This window comes from Euprymna scolopes, chromosome 30 (genome assembly GCF_053919585.1).
Source record: "Euprymna scolopes isolate OS-2025 chromosome 30, ASM5391958v1, whole genome shotgun sequence".
NCBI classification, from domain to species: Eukaryota; Metazoa; Mollusca; class Cephalopoda; order Sepiida; family Sepiolidae; genus Euprymna; species Euprymna scolopes.
Window position 1 is genome coordinate 33,078,941 of NC_136511.1, and position 24,780 is coordinate 33,103,720.

Below are 24,780 nucleotides of genomic sequence, written 5' to 3' on the forward strand. Positions count from 1 at the left end.
TATATAAATAAACGCCTGAAAATATATTGAGGGACTCGATTGAAATATGAACATGTGTCTAGACTTACTCCAAGTAAACCTGCTAGCACCTATAACCAAATACTTATATTGGTATATGTTTTGGGTGGACTAAGCAAGCTTCTACTTAACGTAAGAGAGAAAATTCACATGCAGTTCCTAGGTGAAAAGTTATCATACTTTGCTTGGTATTCAGAATTTCTCAGTCATCTGGCACTGAGTAGACTCAATGTCGTTTACCTTTCGATGATATAACGAGAAAAGGTGTATTAATTTTATTCTCTCGTATATAGAAAAGAGGCCTTCCTTTTTCTGTTGTTCTTGGCCTTTTCTGGGATCAAGGTGTAGTATCTGTTCTCAGTATACTAGGCTTTCTCTTTTTCCAAAAACCAGCGACCGCTCACTTGTTATCAGACAAGTTTAAGGGTATTATTGTTTAGCTCCAAAGGATCGACCCCATTCTTTGGGTGAGTTCTCCTTAGAGCATTGTTTTGTTATTTGTTATCACTAACTTTTTTCTATTTTGTTACAGATAGTCCAGTGTCTGGATCCGACTTAAGCAGCCGGTCGGGCTAGGGGAAACTGACGTGCTTTTTAGGCAAAGGTCACCCTAGTTTCCAAATCGGCGGTTCGGAGAGGGCACTGGGTCAACAACTAAAGGGGGCAGGCCTCTGCTCCTGGACAACATGGGGGACGCCCCTGGTGTAGGGTCCGTGTCGGGGGGTACCATACGCGTAGGTGCACTAGTGTTCGTGGTGGGGGGTACTACACCGGTGGTACCCCAGTGATCGGTTCGGGGGGGTCACAACACCAGGTAGTGCTCCAATGTCCGTGGCCGGGGTACCACCCCGGTAGTACCCCAGTGATCGGTTCGGGGGCACCATACCAGATGGTGCTCCAATATCCATGGCGGGGGGGGGTACCTCAGTGATCAGTTTAGGGGGGCAACACACCCAATGATGCTTCAATGTTTGTGGCGGTGTGTACCCTAGGTCTCGTGTCGTCTGTGTTGGGGGTACCACACCCGGCGGTACCCTAGCGTTCGTATCGTCCGTGTCGTCAATGTCCGTGCCAGCGGATCCACTAATGCCGTTCGGCGAGACTCTGAGCGAACCTTTTCGACGATCCTGGCTCATGTCCAAACACGGCGTCGTAGTAGACCAGCAGGAACAGAGGAGGGCTTTTGAGAAATTGATAGCTGACACACCAGACGACACTACCAAGGAGTGGAAGATAGCCAGAGCGTTAGCGACACCAAGAAGAGCAAGGAGAAGGCAGACCCAATCCGTGATCAATAGTCCAACCAAGTATGCGGACGTTATGAGAAAAGTTAGATCTATGGACCCACTAGTGATAGTAGATGGGTGTTCCTCAGAGGGAGGTGGAACAGTGGCCGGCCTTAATAACCGACACTCCAATTCCCGAGGAAAAACGACCAAAGAAGAGAATTCCGCGGAAGGAAGAAGCAGTGGAATCAATAAAACAAAAGTCACCAGGAAGCTGGGGCCCCCAGGAGAAGAAGACCCCCCAGTTGTATTAAGATTTGCTCAAGAACAAGTACGCAGATTCATTCAAGGGGGGAGGATCAAACTTTTTATCACGGACGACGGAAAGGATCACCGAGAGATCCGTGTCCCTAGTAACCCTGGACACAACGAACAAATGTTTCAAGGGCGTGCCAGAGAAAAAATTATGGAACTTCTGGGAGACCTTAACATCCCTGCCAAGTACGCGGTGCGAAGGAGTTACGCCATGTGGGATCTCCTTTTGGCAACAAAAGAAGACGCGGAGAAGGTGGCAAAAGGAGACACCACTTGGAAGACACTCGGGCTCAACCCTGAGTATCAATCGAAAAGAAGGACCATGGCTGCATTCGGGGGGGCATGTTTCCTGTGTGAAGAGAAAATGAACGCCATAATGGCGCAATACGGAGTGGTAGAAAAGGTCAACCACGTCAAAGGCCCCAGGAACGTTAAGACGGGGAAGTATGAGATCCGAGTAAGACTGGACAGTTGAAGTGCGAAGGATAGGCAATGTCAGTGATCGTGGAAGGCAGGAGGCCACATTGCTGGCATTATCAAAAACTCGGCCCTATGGCAAAGGCCTGTCCCCAAAAGCAACCTGTGATTAAGCCGGCAGAAGTGCTACAAATAGAGGCACCAGCCAAAAAAGAGGAAGAGAGAAGACCAATACATGGAGTAAGGTAGCGCCAAAAAAAAAAAAAAGCCAGAAAAGCAGAGAAAGCCCCGCAAACTACACCAAAGACGAGAGCAGGTTCAAATAAAAGAAAACAACCAGCGAGCGCTTCGTAATCAGAAGAGTGCGAGCCGACAAAATAATAGCCGCAGAAAAAGACGCTAAAATAGGAGCAAGAAAAATTCGGAGAGCAGTGCAACCAAACACCGCAAGACCAAGCTGCCAAACTTCCCCCTAAAATCCTGTCAACCCCCTCCCAACACTAGAGGAAGTTAAGCTCAACCCTCCCCTATTCAACACCCCTTAAGAGCCTGGGGCAACTAAAGGAAGTGGAAGGGAAGGGGTCACAAATCCTAGGAATTTCCCCGATGCTCCAGGGATAATTACGTTTGTGAGGCCAAATAGGGAAGGGAGGGCGAACGCGCTGTGGCGGATTATTGACGTTGGAATAAAGGCGTTCCCAGATAAAAAAATGATCGACGGGGAGCACCCAACTTTAGACAATGGAAGCTATCAAAATCAAGAGGCCGAGTAAGATAAGAAAAGATAGCCTTCTCCTGCAGGACAACGCTCCAGCCCACAACTCGCATTTCGCCAGATCAGAAGAACGGGCATGTGGTTATGAAATCCGTCCCCATTCTCCCTTCCTTCGCAAGTTAAAGACGAAGCGGCTTGACTAGTCCTGCGTGGCATAAAACTTTCTGGCGGCAAATTCGCCAGTGTCCGCGTACGCTGAGGATGTCACCGTTTTCTTTCGGCGAAGGATCGATATTAAAGCGGTGGTGGAGGCGTTTGCTGAGTATGAAAAAGTCACAGGGCCCGTAGTCAATCGCAGCAAGTTCGTTGGCCTGTGGTTGGGAACCTGGACCGGGATAAACTCGCTTCCAGGTGAGTTCGGCTGGACGGATGGCCCAGTAAGGATTCTCGGTGTGTGGTTCGGGCCTGGACTCCAGCTGGACAAAAATTGGTCGGAAGTACAGACGAAGGTCGAATCGTCAGTAAGGACTTGGATTCGCAGGGGCTTATCCCTTAAGGGTCGTGCGGAGGCGTGCACAACTTACATTTTTCCGCTGATCTTTTACCACTTGTCAGTACTTACGTACGGACCGCTTTAAGGCTTTAGAGCAACTCCTTTTCAAACTACTTCGGAAATGGGGAAAGCCGCATGTCCGTAGACTGGTCTGTACACAGAAACTAAGTGAGGGAGGCTTGGGATTCCTGATTTATTAAATCATAAGTTCGTGGAAAGATTGGCGTTCCTGAGTCGGACACTGCTTGAGGATTGCACTGGGTACTAGTTGTGGGGTAAGCTTTTCCACATCTCATATCCTCCCCTGCCGCTGAAGGTCGCAGAAGATCGGTGGGGGAACGGCAGTTCCTCTCCGAATGCCGAGCTGCCGTTAGGGCATTGCCGGGGTTCAGTAACCTTGCACGGCCTAGGAGGAGGCTATATCGGATTTAGTAGTGGGCACCGCAAAAGATACGCTGGTTGAGCGACTGCAGATGTCGAGGGATGAGGTCCTCTCTCAGGGGAATTCGGCGGCAGTCGGAAGCTACATAAATAATTCTGACTTTTCATTGACATGGAGGCTTGTCCGGAATTCGCTGCCACTTTTTGGCGTGCTTGCCAGAAACTGCAAAAGGGATGAATAACTTTCCTTTTCTCCCGCTGCGATGAGGACGAATATGAAACAAGAGATCACGCCTTTTTTCTTTGCAGCGGAGTTCGGAGGCTCTGGGAGTACGTCGGAGAGGTAACGGCTCGCATCGACCCCGAGTGGTTTGTGCCACTTGATTTGGCGTACGTCATCAACAACATAGACCCTCCTTTTACTGGGGAGAAACGGTTGGCGTTTCTCGGGATCCTAGCTGTAGGTAGGTTAGTGACGTGGGTTACACGTCTTAACATTGTCTATGAGGTTAGATCTGTTTCGGATTGGGATGTTCGCTTACCTAAATCATCAGCTTAGAGTAAAGATCAGATGCGATTGGAAAAGATTGCATCGCATAGACTTCGATAGGAGATGGGTGCACAACATTTGTTTGTGCATCCGAGGAGGTGCAAGGTTTGAGCTTGTTTTCCTACCCGAGAGTATTGGCCAGGCGGTGCTAAGGTTCTACGGAACCCAGCCCCGAGCAAAGTTTCAGAGTAGGATTGGTTAGATTGTTACCACTTCGAATGGAAAATACTTTATTAGGTGCTAGACTAAGGCAAGTATGATAGTTGATCCTGCCTCCGATTTTATCTTTCATCGGCACTAGGATAGCTTTCAAAGATGCCCAGTTCACCCTTTGTTTTCTCCCCGGCCTGTTGCCTCTATACGTACATTTATCTTGGAAGACACCGTCCATTCCCTATATCACTCATCCCTATCGAATTTGATGTCGAAACATCGCCCCTAGGTTCCCCACTCCCCACTAGGAAACGACCTGCTTGCTTTCAACCTTCGGGACCAGAAGACAGTGGGCGCTCCATATTAAGAAGTAGGTTGGAAGGATCCCTTACAAACCTGCCCCCATAGGTATTTTATTTAGTTATTTTATTTTTCTTTCTTTTTGGGTGTACCTTAGCTTGCCCCCCCTCGGCATTAGCTCATCCCTCATTTAGTTTAAATTTTAAAAAAATCCTTTCTGTTTGTATATATAATTTTTGTTTTGTTAGCATGTAAATATTAATTTTTTCACATTGTATATAAAGCCGACTCATACGCTGGGGAGATTTTAAGTAGTTAAACTGCATGGTAAGAATGAGGTATTATGGTGGAAGTGCCTTAGTTAAGGGAACCTAATAAAGTCTTCTCAAAGACCTAGCTCTTAGTTTAGCATGGCCCTCGACCGCCATTTCCCCTACTGGCTTCATGCCTAAGTGATTTAGACCCCAAATGAGGCTCTGGTAGTAGATAATACCAGACCGGAGTCAAACCCTAAATAAACTGTTGTTCTTTGCATTCGTGCCGGGATCAAAGTGTAGTATCTGTGCTGCAGATGCTACACTTAATTATTATTTTTGGTAACCAGAGTGCCCCCTTTTTGCCTACTTGTAGGGGAGCTGGTTTTTACTCCATATTAAAAACGACCTTTTGCCTAATCTGCTTTGGTGGGGAAGCAAATAAATACAATAAACTGTTGTTCTTGGCATTCAGGCCGGGATCAAAGTGTAGTATCTGTTCTGCAGATACTGCCCATAAGTTAATTGGTCCTTTGTCAATGTAGAGGACACCCTTCATACTGAGACAATTACTATTTTTGAGGGATACTGCCAGAGTTCCCCTTTTTACCCTTGTTTCAGAGGAGCTGATTTAAGCCCACATTAAAAACGACATTGTGTCTAATTTGCTTTCGTGGGGAGGAAATAAATACAATATATGTATGTAAATCTGTGCATATATATATATATATATATATATATATATATATATATATATATATAACAAGTTATAATTAAATTTAAATACCTATAGGCACTTTTATTTCATCTTCTTGTGAATCTTCAGTGCAGGGTGTCACGATTAACACCAGTCGACATATTCGAATCCGGCAACACAAGCCATCTCTGGCTCGATTAGCAAACACCGTATCCATTCGGCCACCATTAACCGCGTGAAATAACGTTGAATTAAAACATTTTATTTTTAAATTTGTTTTTTTTTTAACTTCAGTCAGAGTGATCTAATCATTATACGATGATCTATGCATCAGAGCAAAATTGATCGACTTAATTACAACTGAAAGTGCTCAACGATAAGAAACGAGTTTCAAAAAGGAGATGCTATAATTATTTACTATAATTATGCAATACCTACAGACACTAGTGTTTCATCTTTTCGGAAATCTTCAGTGCATATGTATATATATGTATATATATGTATGTACAGGGTGGCCGAAAAGTCCCAGGACACTCTATTTTTAATATTTTAATGCTGTTAAATATGATTGATATTCTAATGTTGTTAAAACAATTTATTTCATTTATTTTTTCAGGTTATGACTGACATCAGTGTATTTACTGTTGAGGAGCGCTTAATTGCTGCTGTTTTATTAAAAATACATGTATAGTGTCCTGGGACTTTTCGGCCACCCTGTATGTATGTATATATATATATATATATATATATATATATATATATATATATATATATATATATATATATATATAGGTACACATTAAAACACTGTAGATGTAATACGTTGTGTGTGTCCGTGTGTGTATCTATTGAATAAGTTACATTTTAGGGACAAAAGTTATATATAAAATATCAAAGATTATATTTTTGTAGCTTTGAATTTAGCAATTGAATTGAATATATATACACACATATATATCTATATATATATATATATATATATATATATATATTCATGCATATAATATATATAATTATCAACACAATCGATATAAAAAAATCCAAGGATTTCATGTTACCCATCCATCAAAGGAGAATAGTAAAGGTCAAATACATTTCGACGTTTTTGATCTATATAAACTTCTGAGTCAATAGTTTTCGATCCTAAAAAAACAGATAATACAAATAGTTAGATATCTTATTATATATTAGTTGATCAAGTTATTTATAAAGAACAATTGCACGGGCAAAAGGATATCGATTGTAAACGATGTCATACTCTTATTTAGTTTCGTCTCTACGCATTAGATGCAAAGTCGTATAGGGAAAAACAATTCCTCATAAACAAACATTATCATTAAGATAAACATAAAAATTGCTTCAATGGACGTATATTTATCTTTCATTGACAGAGGATATTAAAAGGTAAGTTTATTATCACAAAAATAGAACACATTGTTCCTAAGCGCTGCATGTTGATGAAATCGAAATCCACGTACACTTTATTATCTTGTCGACTGTTAACATTGTAATTATATATATATATATATATATATATATATATATATATATATATATAATCTTCTATAAACATGTGTATATATAAATATATGTATGCACATATAACTATATACGTATATATACGAATATCTACGTATATATATATATATATATATATATATATATATAGAGAGAGAGAGAGAGAGAGAGAGAAGAGAATAAGAAGCGTTAATATTGGTGTTTCATATGGAACGGGAAATGCGTCACACAATAAAATATGAAGTATCATGTCCTTGTAGATCTCGAAATATTAATTGAATAATAAATTAGGCTACGTTCAGTGTATTTAGTCTGCCTTTGCCATGATGCAACATTGGCTTACAATTTATGAGGGAGCCTCTCCTAATTTCTACATCAATTACTGAGAAATGCGACTATGGTATCTTCTTCTCTCGTTCTATCCTTCATCTTTTTAAAGATCCTCGACGGAGCTCTAATTTCTTATTGATTTTGTAAGACTTGTACTTCTAACACAACTGAATATAACTGTTTATACCGTTTGTCTAGCATCCTGCGGAATTTTTCCCAATAGAATTTATTTTCAAGTGATTAACACCTATGAATTACAGGTCACAACACTCAAAATACAAATATCAACAATTTTTTCTAAGTTTACGCCTGGGAATTAATTATTAAATTATTAAATTATTAGACCAGGTTTTATATAAAACACTACTAGTTAATAAATATAACAAGGAAAATATTTTTAAAAAGCTTTTTAATTAAATTATAATTGTAATTAAATGTTAATTAACACCCCATAATATTACTTTTATCTGTTTCTTCCTACTTATGTATATTTAAAAAAATATATCTCCCAATCTGATAAAAAACACTTCAAGTAGACTACTAACTCCCCAACCTTTAAATTATTTAGCTATAATATTAGTGCTTATTATAACTATGAATATGTAATTGTGTAGTGCCCATTCATGGAAAATAGTATTAAATAACTGTACCAGACCACGTGTTGCGGTTGGTCATTTTTGTTAAAACACGCATTATAGTGATTTGTGTCGTACGTACACACACACGCATATACTACACGACTGTAATAACTTGTAAATACGATTAAAAAGAAATAGTACCGTAACACAAGTGCATATGTATCCTAGTTATTATTTACATCTACGATTTACTTCATGAAAAATAAACCTAATTTCAGCTTCTTTTGTTTTTAGCTCCTTTTATTCAATGGCTACTCTTCGACTGTGGCTCAGTATTTTAAAATAAATTATTAGTGTGATTTGTATCGTACGCACACACATGGGTATACACACATGCACGCCCACTCACACGACTGTAATAACTAAGGAATATGATACTATAAAATAGCCCGGTAACATACGTTCATAAGCACAATATTTATTATAAACATGTATGAATTATTTAATGCAAAAAATATAATTTTAGCCTATTTTTATTTTAATTCTTTTCGTTTAGTGATTACTGTTCCAAATTTAATATTTTATATCTAAATAGATGTACCTGGTCACAGGTTACTGTGGCTGAGTTTGGTTAAAGCAAGTATTAGAGTGATTTGTATCATACGCACACACACACACATACACACACACAAATAATCACGACTGAAATAACTTGTAAATGTTTTATAAAACAGCATGATAACATAAGTGCATGAGCACTATTTTTATTATTAACATCTACGAATTGTTTAATAAAAAAATAGCCTATCTTTACTTTTATTCTTTTCTTTTTCAATAATCAATGATTGAATGTAAAATTGTATATCAAAATTGTTGTATCCGGTGGATGTGTCTCATTTTGGTTAAAGTAAGTTTAGATAGATGTGTATCGTACGCATACACACACAGACTACTGCACACACACAAACACGACAGTAATTATCTAAGCATGTAACAAACTTTACGCCATACAAAGAAAATGTATTTTAGTGACGCCATGTTTTAATTTTAGTAACTGTTCGCTTATGTATATTAATCGAATTCTCGAATATGAAAATTTTCTAGCTCTTAGTCAATCAGAATGGACGAGCTTAGACAAGGGAGCTGTTTTCATTTCTGATTCGGAAATCGGACAAATTATGTCATGTCTATGTGTCTATGATCAAATTACAATGGTTGTAATGACAGTATCTGTGGAAAATGTAGAATTGCTTCCGGTGACAACTGGTAGCAGTGTTAGAATGTGGCACCTGTTGTTGCAATCCTTCGTTACTTTGATAGGGAGGGACCTTGCAGTTATTATATAGGAGAAAGGCCGTATATTTAAGACCTTTTAACTATGGCGTCTCTTAAATAATGTTACAATTATTCCGTAATATATGACGTACGTTGAAGAGCGTTTTACTAGGACGTATCTTCAATACTAATGATTTTTGACACCTTTCGATTTCCTCCTAAACCGATTCCCTCCTAAACCGACCCATCTAGTCTATGGCAAGCATGATAACTTACTATCCCTATTCATCAAAACTGTTTGCCCTTTCCCTCCCTAACCCATACCCGTAAGTTTCTAAACAACTAATTTTACCTCTTATCTTAATCAAAAAATTACTTGGTGCAAATGTATGCTTCTATTTTTTCTTGTTCTTCCTTTTATTTCTTCCCGCTTTTCTTTCTTTCCGTTTATCTCACTTCTTATTACTCTTTCCCCCCCTGCCCCTCCTTCTTCCAAGTCTATATATTTTTATTTCTTAATTTAATAATTAATGCTTAATAATGTTTTCTTATTTTCCTCCTCCTCCTGCCTTTCTCCTTTGTTTTCCCCTATCTCCCTTTACTTCCCCTCTTCTTTCATATTCGTTGTATCTTTTTACTCTTTATAACATTTATAATCTACCATTTATTTATCCATTTTATTATTACAGACTTATATCTTCATATTCTAATTATTGTTCCACGAAGTTTCGGCTAATTATTCCTCAGGCCTTACAAATTAAAAAAAAAATGCAATTCGGTACGGATCCTACAATAGTAGACCAAGTAACAAATAAACGTAAATTTATAAGACCAAAAAAATCCAAACTTCAGGGTCTGTAGTGCAGTTGATAGAGACGTTGAATCTCTATGGTTCCAAGTGAGCATATTCTGAAGATAGCGGTTTCAATCCTACCCATAGTAAGCCAGAGCCTTAGTTGGCCAAAACATGTCAGACGACAACAACTATATAAGACAGTAATTGCTAAGAATGCAATAAGGAGATTCGGCGTTCGTATCCCGTCGCATTTAATCAACAGTGGAAGACCAGAGGAAGAGTTGGCCGAAACGTCGTGAAACAACTAGAAGATGAGAATAATAGTCCGCAATAAAAATAAATGTATAAATAATAAAATTACTCATCTCAATAAGAATTGCAATTAATTAAATAATATATCATTGCTTTGTTTTTCCAGTGATCATGTGTATATACTTGCCAATTTGTCCTTTTTTTTCTCATTTAATACAGAATATCTGATGGAGCAGGTAAGACGATTCGACTATGTCTGCTAGAAAAAATATGTAATTATCTGTATTCACTAAATGTAAAAAAAAAAATAAGATTACATTTATCTCATACTAGTATTTGACACTTTTTATCCCTTCTTGACTTGCAGACATTGCATTTTTTGCATATTTCCTTGGATTATACTCACGCATATATATATATATATATATATATATATATATATATATATATATATATATATATATATCAAAACGTTTAAGAGATATGAGTTAAATATACCGCTTATATACTAGTTGACAACAACAAAAATGTATTGCTCACCTGCTCACAGACGCAAATAAAATTGTTTATTCAAATTTGTTCAACTTCTGCTGGGTCGGTTTAGCAACGTGCAATCGAGCATTGTCGTGGGGGAGAATTGCAGATTTTCTGTTGACTAATGCTTAATTTTCTCGGAATTTCTGATACATTTCCGCAATTTATTGCTATATTTAAAAAAAATAACTACTGTTGATTTTATATACCGGCATTTCTATTCGTGTATGAAATTTACTAGTAATCTAAGGCGTTAAATTGAGTGAAACTTGTCTGTTCGTTCTTTAAACAGAGATTACGATTAACTATTATCATTATTTATGGAAAAAATTCATATACACACCCTATCTAACAACACTGCCAGATACATAAATTACATTTATCTGAAACTTCATAAAAATCTGACCAGCCGTTGTAGATTCTACATTGCACGTTGCACTCACACACAGACTGACACACACACATATAAAGTTTTTTGATATAATATTAGAGATAGATATGTATGTCGTTTGGTCGGGGAATAATAAAATATATTTAACTAGTAATTTTATCTTGAATAATAGGTTTGAAAAAAGTAGGAGAAATTTTTGGATCAATTAGATAATCGTCTGTCATGCGCTGATTCCACACATGTTATTCTGTGTTATGCCGCACTAGACAAATACACATCACACATACACATATAATATTTAGCATTTTATAGATATTAGTGCATAGAATGATGTAGAACTATAAATAAAGCTTTGCGCAACACATTTTTATTTGAAAATATATTCGTATTAGATATTACATACGAGTTGGCGTTTAAATAAATATAGATTAAACAGCCACTCGGGAGCAAAGATCGTAAAAAAGTCAGAGATATGAATAAACTGGGCAAAAATACTTTTATCGCCAGAGATATATGTTTCGTTCAGCAGACAGCTTGGTGTACAAACTGCTTACATAAGTCTGAATTACCAACGCCTACTTCAAGAAAGATTATGTTGGTTTTGGTTTATTTGTGATGTGATAGCTGGTAAGTTTTTGTCTTGGGAGAGACTTTAAAGAGAGGGGGGTCTGCTATAGAGGCAGCTTACCCAGGGTGTGGGAATAATGGTCGTGTATCTCCGGACGAAAAGGACAACTATGCTCAAATAGTGGAGATTAGAAATCGACGAATAATAAGAGAATATATGCTGCTTCTTCCATGGCTTTTGTGAGATGATCTTGAGTTTGCGCACCGGTCTGCAACGTCAAAGCAGTGGGGATTGGTAAACTGCTTAAACTTTGCTTTGTCGTGATTCAGAGATGCTTCTTACAAAAACAAATTTTTACTAAGAATGTTGCAAAGCGCAGTGTAAATCTGAGAACTTAACGGAGGCCGTTGCTAATAAGATTGGCTCCGTTGATCTTGCTAAAACATTACTTATACTGCGGTTGTAGGTAAATTTTATCTTTGGAGAGACATTTAAGGGGACATCTATAAATACAGATTACTCAGAGTGTGGGAAACATGGCCGTGTATTTCTCGGACTTTAAGATTCTTCGAAAAACGGAGATACAGTAAAAATATATGTTTTCCGATTCAAATGGTGGAATTGAAAGCGACAAATAATAACCGAATGTTTGTTGAAGAATCCATTGTTACTCAGACCTTCACGTCTTTGGTAAGATGGGAAGAGCGTTCACACATCTTTTACAGCATCAAGACAGTGAGAAATAATAAACTGTGTCGACTGTGTCGTAGTTCAGAGAGACGCCTCTGCGACTGATTATGTAATTTACGAAAACAATTGGACGTGAACGTTACGATCGAACCGTGTTCGTTACATTTTAACTCTCTCCCGTACTCGCACCCGTCCGGCCTTGTCGAAAAGGAAAAAAAAAACAAAAAACATCCGACTCGGCTTTTATTTCTTTTTAAACACAAATCGTTTATTACCATTTCCCTTCCTCCCCGTCTCCACGCCAGCTTAAAAGCCCCTCGCTCCCGTTGCGTATGTCCTTCTCCTATAAATCGCGTTTTTCTTTCTGCTTTACTACACGCCGGTCGTGGGCAGCCACGTCTTTGACTTTACATGTCTATATTTTATAACTGCAGATTTTTTCTGACTACATGTTAACTTTTCTATTTCTTGTCACCCCCAGGTTGCGCACACTATTTAATTTGCATATGTGTTTTTTTCGGCTACCGTTGCAAATATTATCGCAAGCTCCTGACGATATTTTCCTCGTGTGTTCATACGCGCTCTGTTGTTGTATTAAGAATGCTGTAAAAAAAGAAAATCTGATGCATTTACACGGGCGGCTGTAAGTAAGGTGAGCTTCCCTGATCGTGTTAGAAAATTACACCTCACTTGTCTCATACATGGAATATTGTCGCCATCGGAATGGTGTAGTTACTCCTTCTTTAATAGGATCCAAAATGAGTTGAAAATTCATTACGTTCGACACTATCGATAAAATTGAATACTTTATCCTATCACGGGAATATTGCATACCTATACAATTTTACAATTAAATTAATTGAATGTGTTCTGATGAACTCATAGCACGTGTACCCTTTCAATGTAAATACGACAGACTAATTCGATTATACACAGAATCCCACTCATTAACTGTTGAGGTTCCTTGATGCCGGAAATACTTATATCCTAATACTTTTATCCTTCAGAATACGAGACTTCGAAAATATTCTTGATTGTGACGAACAAGTGTAATACAAATCTAGTTAATTTTAAGAAGATAAGTTGTACGTAATCTATATATTACGTAATACCGATATGATATCTAAGGTTATGTAACATTTTTCAAGTCATTAGTAACGAACAACATGAATATAATAAATGTAGAAATCTTAAGTTAAAATAATTATTAAATAAGTTTTTAACCAAAACAGATTTGAGATAAAAAAAATGGAAAAGTGAAATTGAAAATTTGAATCAACAATAAACAATAAATTATTAGACAAATACTTTGATATTTTAGAGTGTTTAAATTCTTCTTAAAACACATTGTATAAATATAGGAAAACAATTTGGAAGCCTGTAACATTTCAGCAGTGATATTGTTTTTCATTGTTACTTTCGCGAGAGAAATATTTATATTTTTTTACAAAGAAGTCACCAATTATCAAGGGCTAGAGACCACTCGAGGATAAGATAAATGAGTGTACGGTAGTCAATAGGATAATACTATAGTAATCGTTTGTGGTGACAGTTTAATAAATTGGATTACTTAAGGGAACGGCTCGTCAAGAATTTGTTTAAGTTGGACTTGAAGACGACCATATTGTAGCCAGCTGGGAAGCAGGAAAGCGAAACAGTTACACGGTCGTGCAGTTCGAAGATATTTTGTTCATGGAATCCTCTTTAGGTACAAATAAAATAATGGGTGACATTATTGATAGTGGTGTCGTGAAAGTTTGGCAAGTGCAGACCATATGTTGAATCCTAAAGAGTACTTTCCACGAAAATAACGATAGAACAAAGGCAGTCTCGCAAAAGGCCATTTCCTACTAAGCTACGATGTCTCCTTTGAACTCTGTCAAAGAGAAATAATGTGCTTCAGGCAGCTCCTGCCTAGATGTGGCAACGGTACTTCACCCTAGGAGGTACTTAGCTCTTCTACATTTAAAAAACAAAAGAAACAGTTGGCAATATTTTGATCAATATGATAATAAAATCAAATCTGTTGAATATGTTTTTGAATCGAATAAATGCTATATCATATTGTAATGACTGCATTATTAATTAATTACATCGCGCAAAAAATTTTTTGAAAGAGGCCGGCTCAGATATACTCTATGATTGACCTCAGGGAGGACTGCCAACGAAGTACTGCAGTGAACCCCTAATTGAATATAAAGGAGAGGAAGATCAGGCATTAAGTAGAAGTATACAATGAAGAAAAATTTTATTTCAAAAACAAAGAAACTGGAGGATATCTGTGGATCTGGGTTAAGGTCGAAAAATATTTTGATTACCTCATGCGTGATTTCTAAGTCTATCTCAATTCATAAAAATCCATAACCAAAACTAACAAAAATAGTTTTATTTTATTTAGCAAGGAAAAAAAATAATGTTGATTATATTGTCGCCATAAAGAATGGCTGTGAACACAAAGAAATTGTAAAGCTTTCTATGAAAAATGCAATAGGTGAAGTAGATGGCTACGTCTGTTATGTTAGAGACAGAGACAACTGTTCAGGAACATAAAGAGATTCTATTGTTTTATTTACGTAATTAAGTTTGTTATTACTTTCATTAAAAAACACTTGTTTCATGTCAGAATATTAATTTTTTTGTTTTTATAAATAGTCCATTCATAGAAAAAAGAGTAATTCAATGTGGAAGTTATTAGTAAAAAGGTAGAAAAGTGTAACTGAAAATTATGAAAATATTATTGAAAGAAAATACAGAAAAATTTCTAGATTCGACCATAATTAAAAGCTCTAATAACACGAATTACAGCTATAATTTAAATACAGAAGCACCACTATACATATTATCCTCGCTGCTATCACAAATTCTAAAACCCTAGCTTATCACCTACCCAGGACAGGTAAGCAGCTTGGATGACGTCATCCATATACGCTAATGACAACCTCAACACTGTAAGAAATTTCTTTCTCACACAACTCAATTTCCTGCAGAAGCAAACAAATTCCGCAAACAAAAGCTATACTATCAAAGTCAAAATTTATTCAAACGTAACAGCAATGAAAGTTCTTTGGTTCTGGTACAGTCTTTTTGAAAAACGGTGGCCCTAGTTGCTCCCATACGCATGGAGCCTTTAGTTCGAATTTCTATTGTTGGAATGTTAGTTGGTTGTTCTTTTGGAAGAATCCAAGAATGTTCGTAGTAAATTCGGCGGGAATGATGGCGTCTATAATTAGGCAAAATGTGAGACCCACTGGACTCAAGATGAATTGAGATAAGATCCAATATTTTGAAAATAAACATGCAGAATAGTTCTTGAATGTCATCCTTGATTTGAATAGATTCAGCAATATAAGTTGTCACTGCTTGAGAAATGTGTCCTTCGTTCACCGACTGTTTGGTGTACATGAAGGAATTGTCTTCGCTCCCTTCAATGAGCCGCTGTGTTTGAGTCTACCCCGTGCCGAATTTTTCTTAGATTGAAAAATAATAGCATGATACTAAAAACGCGCCAAGTCAAATCACCTGACACATTACAAATTAAAACCAATCACAGACCGGCTACTAGAACTGTTTGGTCGGCCTACACAAGAAGATGGTAGTTGTGTATGGAATTTCTCGGATGACGTTCATAGATTACACTAATTACAACCACAACACCTACAACACAATATATTCGCTTTCAGCCTCGACGTTTTCTCTCGTTGCATATCTCGTTGTATCTGCACATCCTGCTGTAGATCTAATCACAGAATACATCTTCTATAATTATATGTACTGGTTCAGCCTCACCACCATTTCCACACGCAAACTTCTAGTAGACAACTCGCACTTTAAATACAACGAAAAAACATACAAACAGATAACAGGCTTATCCATGGTATCACGCATCTGGGAACTACTGTCCATAACATACATAAATAGACAAACAAGACACACTTCCAATCCAGTGTCTTCTTCACAAGATATGTGAATGATGTTTTCATCCTTACATCATCTCGTGAAGAAACTAAAAAATATTGATTAATTTTCAAAACGATAATCGCCACATTGCCTTTACTATAAAGCATCCAAACACATTCGGATCCCTATCATTATTTGTATTTTACCCCTTACATCACGGAAACAGGACAAAGCTAAAATAGACTATGCTATGAATGAGGCAAACTGCATTCGTAGAAAGTGCACAGAAGAAATAGACATAATCACCTACGTTAGACACTTTAATAAATTCCTCAAACAGAACGGACACGCTACACACGCCTTATATCCTCCCAAGACATCTGGCAGAAAACATCCACACACACTATGTAATACCTGCTTTCTCAAACAACCATATTTCAATGATAAGATGGCGACATTTACTCGCAAGGCTATGCACACAAAAAAGACGTATAGACCTATAGCTTACACAACATAAAGTCAACATTTGCTCAAAACCAAACTGCCATTTTGAACAATCCGTGTACCTTACCGAAACGACCTATAAAACACAAAATTGTGCGGTGTGTGTCTCTCTGGCTCTCTCCATATTTTCAAACTCTATCACTCCCGAAACTAAAAGTCTCGCAGCGGCTCTAGACGTCTCAAATAATTGAATTTGTTATGGGCCGTTTTTTTATAGGTCTTTAGCCGCTTAAATAGATTTTAAGGCGTAAAAAGAGGTTACAATTGAGAAATCGTAATACATTTGTACATTCATCAGAGTTTATTTTTCACATGGAATTTTTGATCAGTACACAGGCGTGTCACGTGGGTACAGTGGAATTATCACCAGATTAAACTGCTATAGTTTTGCTTTCGTTTTAGATTACAACTGATAGCACTCAAATACTTTGTTGTTTTTATTAACTTTGGAAATCACAACTCTATAATAATATATACGAAATCTGGACAAATTAAAATATCATATTTAAGCGTATTTTACGTCCGGGCAAGGTCAGCTGCCCCAATGTAGTGTATATATATATATATATATATATATATATATATATATATATATATATATATATATATATATATATATATATATATATAAAAGCGAGATAAGACACTGATATAATTCAGATGAAAAATCCTGATAGATATTACTTATATGGAGATTTTACTTGGTATTTAGTTGGTCAAACAACTTCTAAGGTGTAAAATTTGCAAAACAAAAAGTAGAACTAACGAGGCGTAAGTTAACTTAAAGTACTGTTCTGTGTATGCGCAAATATTCATTTATAAGTTTTGCAAAGTTATTTTAGAGTTCTTATATGTAGGGAGAAATTGCGCAGATAATAACGAACACGTATATGTTTTTAGTTCGATTCTAGCTTGTATTATTAAAAAAATACTATTTATTACATACAGGATTATGATCAATATATTATTGACTTAATAATAATAAATATGAAATCTGTATGAATTACACACTGTACCTTGGGGTAACTGCATCAAGTCCGGGGTAATTGCGCCAAGTAGCTAAAAGTGACCATACGCATACATACCCCTTTTTTTAATTGCCCCATTTACCCGCGCATTTCGCACAATTGCACCAAAGTACGGTATCATACTTAAGCGTATTTTGTAACTGCGCGACATCGAGCAGCAACTGCTATATATTTGGTACAATATAATAATCAATAGAGAAATGGTCATGTGGTAATAATACATGCGAGATCTGCATGAATTAAAATATCATATTTAAGCATATTTTATGAGCAGTCGTCGTCAGCCGGCCTGTTTTTTTTTTCTACATAATTCCCTCGCACTGTTTATATTTACTGTTTATTACTGCCACATATCCCATCCCATTCCACGCAAAATATTATATTCTAGTAAAGTATAAGATGGAACATTTATGAATGGCCCCCTACCACCTCATAATTCTAAATTTGACCAAGCCGGTGGATCAACAGCATTGAACACACCCTCCGGTAGCGAATGCCTCATAGCACGTCGGCAGTTAACGCAGACGGCAGGAAATAACCTAACATCGCGTCTATTAGTGTCAGAAATAAAATAAATGTTTTGCGGCAGGAGCAAGGTTTTTACAATGTCATGTACCGTACGAATATTACGTACATGCCCGCTCGCAAGCGATACTTCACTCGTTACGAACGTTATTTCTCTCTCTTTCCTGTCTGCCTCGTCTCTTCTCTTTTTACCTCACTTTCTCATCGCATCTCTTACCGAAATTTTACTATGTATGCGTGCGTGTGTGTGTGGTTATCTTGCGGCTTAATTTTGAGCAGGTGGTTTCATATTAACGTCTCTCCATCTAAATCTGACTCTACAGTATTTCGAATCTATAGTTATAAATGCTGTACGTCTGCCAGTCTGTCATTTATATGCTTCAACATTACTTCACAGATTTGACAAACTAATGTGTGAAGCGTTATTGAAACATCCGGTATTCCATAATGCTACAATTCTGTTTCTACTACTACTACTACTACTACTACTACTACTACTACTACTACTACTACTACCACTACTACCACTACTACCACTACTACTACTACTACTAATAATAATAATAATGAAAACAAATATGTAAAACTAGTTGTCCGAATCGCTCCAAATTTGGCATAGAGGCCCGTTGGGTTTCAACTATACCCTGAAACGTCAAAACTGTGAAATGTATTTCTTGATTCGGTATTCAGAGCCGCCCTTAATATATTAATATTATTATATTCATCTTTTATTGTATTATTATTATTATTATTATTATTATTATTATTATTATTATTACTATTATTATTATTATTATTATTATTATTATTATTATTATTATTATTATATTTCTACCTATTTTATTTGTAAATAGCTTTCTATCCGTTTATCTTTGTATAAGTTTATATCCGGACATGTAACCTTGTTTTTAAATTATATGAAGCACAAAATTACTTAAGACCTCCAAGAAATTCGAGCGAACATTATTAAGTAACAAGAAAAAATACATTAAAACTACATAAAAACACACTTCGATATATAAAAATATAATCATGCGACCCAGAAAAATCTCTGACTAGGTTGGTTTATTAATATTGCATGAATTACTTAACGCTATTGATCTATAATATAAATCACATCTGTCTGTTTAAATATATCTATGTATGCATGTATGTATGTATGCATGCATGTATGTATGTATGTATGCATGTATGTATGTATGTATGTATGTATGTATGTATGTAAAGAGACGGTCACTCTATGAAATGTTTATGCAACTTTACAAGTGAATACAGTTCGAAATCAGACAAAAACAAAAACCAAACGATCAGCGTTTCTGGACTTTTATTAAATAAAACAGTTTGTTTATAAGACTCACACTTCTGCTGTAGATAATGAAGATGGTGACAAATTGCAAATTATTTTACAAATAAATGGACGTAGGAATCAGACGAAAGCAAAAATTTAACTGATCAGTATTAAAGACGCCTGGACGTGTTTTTTTTTTAATTTTTTATTAATGTCAAACTCATTTAATCGTACCTATCACCATCATCGGCGTCTTGATCATTGAGGATTCATCACTTTTGTAACGTTCCTTTATGTGTATTCTACATGTATGTGTATATGTACGTGTGTATATGCATATGTATATGCGTATATTTGTGCCTTTATCTGTGTATGTTTGCATGTGTGTGTACATGCATATGTATGTTTGTGTTCATCTATATGTATGCATGTATGTGTGCATGCATGTGTTTATTTCCATGTATATGTGGGGTGAAGAGGGCTCCCGTAAGCCTCGGTGAAGCCAACCCCTTTAGGAGAAACAAATCTCTGATTAAAATAAACATAAAGCGGGAGACCAGTACCCGCATTAAGCTGGTGCGCAGTTTGACTTATTGCTGGCTATCTTGCTTTTGCTTGTTGCTGAATGTCAACATTTTGAACCGTCATAAAAAGCTAAAACTCTGTAACATCATCTTTGCATGGATACTTCCTCAGGCATTTGTCTATAAAAATATTCCTATGGCGATGGAAAAGTTGTGACGCGTGTAGGCCTTAAATGATGGAACCATGTAATAATTGATCTGTCATCATTATATGTATCTATGTGTGTATGTATATGTACATGTATGTGGATATATATACATGTGTATGCATATGTACGTGTGTATGTATATATATGTGTATGTATGCGTATATATACATGTGTATCTATATGTATACCTATGTGTATATGTATGTATATATGTATGTATATATGTATGTGTGTATATATGTTTATGTGTGTTTCTATGTATATATATGCTTGTGTGTATGTATTTATATGTATATACATATATACATAAGTATATGTATGTGTATATATGCATATACATATGTGTGTAAATGTATATATATATATATATGTACGTGTATATATATGTAGGTAAATGTATGTGTATGTATGTATATGCATATATGTGTACGTCTTTGTATGTGTATATGTATATATATATGTGTGTGTTTGTACTTGTATATGTGTATATACATATTTGTATATATGTGTATGTATGTATATGTGTATGTGTATGTATGTGTATTATATATTGTGTATGTATATATGTGTGTATGTTTATAGATTTGCATGTGCATATGTGTGTATGTGTATGTATATGTATTTATGTATGTACGCGTGTATATGTATATATATATATATATATATATATATATATATATATATATATATATATATATATATATATGTATACTAATGACCGTATTCAGTGGCATGTCTGCTTGAGCATGTGAATTCACCGGCAGGACTAAAAAAACAAGTAGTCATTTTCGGGATCCTAGACTTTCAGTGTCTGGGGGAGTGGCGCTCGTCTGACAAGACGTTGCAATCATCAAGTATGCATACATGCTTGTATGTATGCCTTTAACGTTCTACAGAGGCGACGGATTTTCACGGGATCTGTATCATTTTGAAGCTCGACCCTTTTGACGACAAATATAGAAAATTCGTCCAAAGCAGTAATTCCTTCACTCTCAACTAGGTACGTTCCTACAGGGAGAAGTTACTTTTTTCGCCGATATTTCCGAAAGGCATCTACTATTTTCGATTGGCTAGCCTTAATTTTTACCTACGTCACTTCCAGTTTGGTCATGGACACAAGAGCAAAGACGTCATTTTTTTCTCACGTTCTTTTCCTCCCTCGCGGTGCGGGTTCGAGCCTGCCTTCCTACTACGACTTTGTTTTTTTTTTTCTTTTTGCTCAACACACACCTCTAAACACCCGGGCAACGTCGGGCACACAGGCTAGTATTCAATAAATATGTCTACGTAGAAATCAGTATCATATTGTATGAAGGTCTTACATATAATGGTAATTCGTTGTTATGATAGGGGCATGTTCGAAATTAATCTTTCTGTTTAAAACACAATTGCTCAATGATATTAAACTTTTTCATCGGGAACTTAAATTCAGGCCATTATCACAGAACTAGTAGTAAATCCAGCCATATAAAATCATAAGTAAGTTTATTGGTAAGGAACATTACTACTTCATTAAAAGGGTTACCTGCCTTTCTCAGAAATCCTCCAGAAATTTTATATGTGAAACAGAAAACCATCGCTCATTACTTTTGTAGACATACTTATAAAATCCAATAATAAAGTATTCTTCTCAGTTCACCGCAGAACTACGACCCCAAAATATTACGTACATTTCTACTAACATTATAACAGAATAAATAGATAAATAAATGATAATTGATTTCTTTCTACGTGCCTTCAGAATTTACAGTCCAGAATATCTAGAAGAAGTATTCAAATACTCTACAAATATTTTTAAAACTTCGCAATGCACCGCCTATTTTATATTAAATGCAAATGGAAAACACCCAACACATCTTTTACATATATATATATAGTTATATATATATATATATATATATATATATTTATTATTTATATATATATAATTTATAGTCTGTTTAGTGTGCTGTAAATTATTGTATTATTGATGTATATATATATATAAATATATATAGTTATATATATATTTATATATATATATATATATATATATATACATCAATAATACAATAATTTACAGCACACTAAACAGACTAGAAATTCTCATCATACAAACCACATCAAAAAATATAAAACACGCATTAAAAACTACAACCTATTTCTAATGCAAGCTATTTCAGAACAAACCTATTTCTAATGCAAGCATATACACTGTTTTTGTCAAATTTGCCACAATATATACGTTAGTCGAACCCAACGTAGACTAGAGAAAAGGCTCAATAAACATAAAAGAAATATAATAAAAAACATTATTCTCTTGTTAATTGCAGCATAATAATGCTTTTGACTTTAAACAAACAACAACAAATTTCAGATTAACCATGAGGAAACTACTTGGATTAATACTAATTTAATAACGTGGAGGTCTCTCCAATTTGTCTTTATTAATAAATAAACTTACTTTAAAGGAAAGAAAATGGACACAGGTTAACTCTCACACACCATAGAATAAACGACCTACAATAATTGATATATATATATATATATATATATATATATATATATATATATATATATATATATATATACATATTTCTTATCATTGAGCACTTTCAGTTGAATTAAAGTCGGTCAATTTAGCTCTTATGCATACCTCATCGTATAACTGTTTAAATGTTAAAACTCAACGTTATTTCACGCGGTTAATGGTAACCGAATGGATTAGGTATTCGCTAATCGAGCCAGAGATGTCTCGTGTTGCGGGGTTCGAATCGTTAGACTGGTATTAATCGTGACACCTTGCACTGAAGATTCCCGAAAGGATAAAACACTAGTCTCTGTAGCTATTAAATTATTATAGTAAAAAAAATTATATATATATATATATATATATAAATTATTCTAGGAGATTTATCCTATAGTGTGAGAGAGTTAATCCCTGTCAATTTTATATATATATATATATATATATATATATATATATATATATATTATCGGTCAACAAATCACACAACAGAAATACTCATTTCGTTTCAGTTAAACATCCACATTTGAATTATGACGGCCATATTTAATTTAAAAACTACATTTATTACAATATATATATTAAAAATCTATATATATGGCTGTATGACTTTTAAAAACTAACTCTCTTCACAACGTTAAAATTCTTTTGAATGTCCAAATAATGTTTTCACTAGCTCACTTTTTTCACAACTATAATTTCAAATATATCCAATATTCAGTTCCCAACAAGCATAATTTCAAATATTTCCAACAACCTTTTTTTTTGTTTTGAAATAGATCAAAGCTATTCTTTCACAGGTATATCAAATAGTTCAAGGACATTTTTCGTTCTATAAAAAAAAGTGATCGTCTTTACAACCAATATAATTTCAAATATTATACCGACATTATTTGAATTAAATTTACCTATTTTTTTTTTTTTAAAGTCAAAGATATAATTGTGCTGCAATGAATAAGGGTATAATCGGTTCAGAGAAAGAACAAAGTCATTTTTATCAAAACAAATAGATTTTCAAATACTGTATCGAATTTTATTTTCATCAATTTATTCACCCAGAAGTCTTTAAATAAAAGCGAAACGTTGATGGGCACACACCAAATTTTGATTTCTTTTTCATCACTCTCTTCTGTTGGTATGCTATTTGCACTAATCTCACCCCCCCACACACACTCGCACATATATACATATATATATTTGTGTGTGTATACACACACATATATATATGAATATATATATATATATATATATATATATATATATATATATAATGCAGTAAAACAATTCCTCAATTTCAAATTATCAATATATCAAGTTTGTCACTTATTCCTGCTCACATGTTGTTGTTTTTTTTTTCATAAATATCAATTTCTGTCTATGCTTCTTTTATGTTCCTGCGAGCATCAAAATGTCTTCGCGGGTAAATTTTTTAAACATCTGTATCGGGGGAAATTTGTGAATGTATATTACACGATCTCAATTCGCTAAACGGTGCAATATAAGAGCAGCGAACATAAACCTCATGTGCAGTTTCCGTAAACCGAAGCAAATGACATCCCCCGTCCCCATTACCTAAAAAGAATCGTGAGAGTAAAATTTTGCAAAGATGTGTAACATTAGTAGAAGCTTGCGTATACCGTCGTTAGCAGCGAAATACAATTCGGTACGAAACTATGACACAAGCTAATAACCATGATAACATTTCATTTTCGATTCTATTATTGAAATACGAGTATGGCATTACTACTACTTCAACTTTCTCATACTGTTGCTAACAAAACAAACATT

At 35.4% G+C, this 24,780-nt stretch overlaps 1 protein-coding gene across 4 annotated transcripts in view; it reads right to left on the reverse strand.

The window, feature by feature from the left end:
• LOC145254737 (uncharacterized) overlaps positions 1–24,780 on the reverse strand; it is a 775,668-nt gene that overhangs the window by 734,367 nt on the left and 16,521 nt on the right. The window lies entirely within an intron of this gene.